We start from the raw sequence: 2500 nt of genomic DNA, 5'->3' as shown, positions 1-2500 counted from the left end.
ACAGCTACGTTAGCGACAAGTGTCGTGTTTTTGCAGACTGCAGATTAACTAGCCAAGTTAAGATAGCTAGCTAATGTTAGCTAGTGCTAACGTTCTCTGTCTCTGCGGTTTTGCCAAAAACCGACCGCTGTCGTCATCAGAACAGCCTTTTACAGCCTGCGCTCTAGCTCAAAAAGTTACACTTTTTTCAACTGCCAAAAAAGCCTAGAGCTCACGGCGCTATAGCGCTAAAAAGCGCTTTGAACACATCTCTCGTCTCTATAGCGCCCTAAGGCGCATTACCCATGGTAAACAATGAGACAACAGCGCTAGCTCTAAAATACAGCTTGCCGGTGGACACACACCCTAAGCTATTAATCTAGTTAGTCTATCTATCTCTAAGCTAGTTAGCTAGCACAAACGTTTGAGCTTTTTCATCAACTGTGCATTATGGGTTTAAAGGGTAAATACCGCCAAAACTTTTCAGTTCGTTTTGACTTTGATTTTAACACTTTATAATAAGCCTTTATAAGCCTTTATAAACCATTTGTAGAAACTAACTCTAAGTAGGCTAGCTACCAGAGGTATGCTATCCACCAGAAGTATGCTATCCACCAGAAGTATACTATCCACCAACTGGGATAGAAATGCTGCTATTGGGTTGATAGTTGTCTTTACAGCAGTTTTCTTTGGGTTTGATGAGTTTCCTGGTAAAAACAGATGTATTCTACTCTTTCATCTTGTGGTTTGGCTTCGTCATGGAGTGTGTGTGTGTGTGTCTGTGCAGCTGTTTGTGTGTGCATGTGTGTGTCTGTCTGTGAGTGTGTGTGAGTGACAGAGAGAGGTTTTAATTATGAGCAATAGGACAGCAATAAGCCTGTGTGCCCTTTTCCGGAGTGCTTGGTTAATGATGTAGTGTATCTCCGTTCCCTTGACTGGTTGCTGGTTGCCATATCGCCCAGCGCCAGGACCAAAATAGCCACAGGGTTGTTTGGGGTGACGCAGAGCAGTGGTACAACACCCGAAATTTTAAATTAATTACAGTTTCAATCTGCTGTGTCATAATTCCAATCCCCAACGCCCTCCTCTTCTCCTCCTCCCCCTCCTCTTCTCTCTCTCTCCTTCCCTTTCTCTCTCTCTCTCTCTCTCTCTCTCTCTCTCTCACTTTGATCACATTTTCTCAAGGACAGGAAATGATGACTAAGAACTAACATCAAACATGTTATGCATCAGCAGCGCTTATTACACGGCTGTCTGAAATGCGCGACTCTGATTGGACAATCGTGCGTTCTGCCGGTGAATTATTTTCTCGTTATTTCTCGATAATTCACCGGCGACGAGCAATATTCACCTCTGCTAAGGGCAGAAACAGTACATGTCTATGGGCGACAGTTGAAAGTTGTCTGACAGTTTGAACATTCTAAACAATAACGGTTCTGTTCAATCTCTGAAAACACCCGTTGGCCAACAGAACCATTTCCCTGGCGAAATAAAAAAGTGTAGTCTTGTTAGTATTAATGTTGTTGGTAAGTAGCTGTGTAATAACTGGGATATAACACATGGCCAGAAGGTCATCGAAAAATAAGAGCCCTTCAGTGCGTTACGACACCGAACACGCTGTCTGCTTCTTCTTTTTCAATAATGGCTGGCTGGTCGTACGTTATCCCTTACATAAACACGCTAGAGGGTCATAGGTCGTAGCCCTATATTGACCTACTCTATACAGTGAAATACAATGCAACTTGATCTCACTTCAACCTCAAAGAGTTAAAACCAACACGAACATTCAAGAACACCACATAGAGACAGACACAAACAACACAGCGTGCCCTCTCACGGGTACACCCCCCCCCCCTCTCCGCCCCCCCCAACCCCCTCCCCGTGCATCAGACAGTCAAATCCAACCAAATCATGCAAGTATGATTAATAAAGGATTATATTATGTAATTCCTGACCTATAATGCTGGGTGCGCCCTAGATAATAATTGGGCTGATTTTGGGTCCGCTCCGCCCCTGGCGACGGGGGCGGGGGTGTTCCCGTGTCCAGGCTGGTCTGAAGAGATTATCTGCCCTGATGATGCTGCCGTGTGGGAGGTTCACACACATAATCTCAACGTCACCGCTTGGAGCGGAGTCCGTTTCCGACCGTAAACATCATGTTTGATATTATTTGGGGAGACTCCAATTATCCATGTGACGTTTTTCTACACGACAACTTGACCGTAACCTTCGTACACGCCGTATTACTATGGGATGGCATCTCCAAGGCAGTGGGAGATCAGAGAACATATAAAAATGACTACATTTCTCACTCACTCTCTCCTCCACCTGTGTACCAATAGCAATAACGTTAGCTTGTAGTAGTCGCTTGTATATCTATGCAGCGGACGACGGTCTGCCTGCATGTTGGTTTTGCTCTGAAATCACGTTTGATCGCTCGAGCTCCTGCGAGATCCCAAGTCCCTCGCCTGGAATCGCCACTCTGAAATCGTACAGCGCCTAGCCCTGCGTCTTGGCTGAA

General features: G+C 45.3%; 1 protein-coding gene across 2 annotated transcripts in view; it reads left to right on the top strand.

Annotated features, from left to right (window-relative positions):
- Nucleotides 1–2500, top strand: part of stxbp5a (syntaxin binding protein 5a (tomosyn)) — a gene marked incomplete at both ends in the record, with an annotated part of 103968 nt that overhangs the window by 66826 nt on the left and 34642 nt on the right. The window lies entirely within an intron of this gene.

The sequence above is a fragment of the Borostomias antarcticus genome, assembly GCF_949987555.1.
Source record: "Borostomias antarcticus genome assembly, chromosome: 19".
Lineage (NCBI taxonomy): Eukaryota > Metazoa > Chordata > Actinopteri > Stomiiformes > Stomiidae > Borostomias > Borostomias antarcticus.
This window is presented reverse-complemented; position numbering and strand designations above follow the sequence as displayed.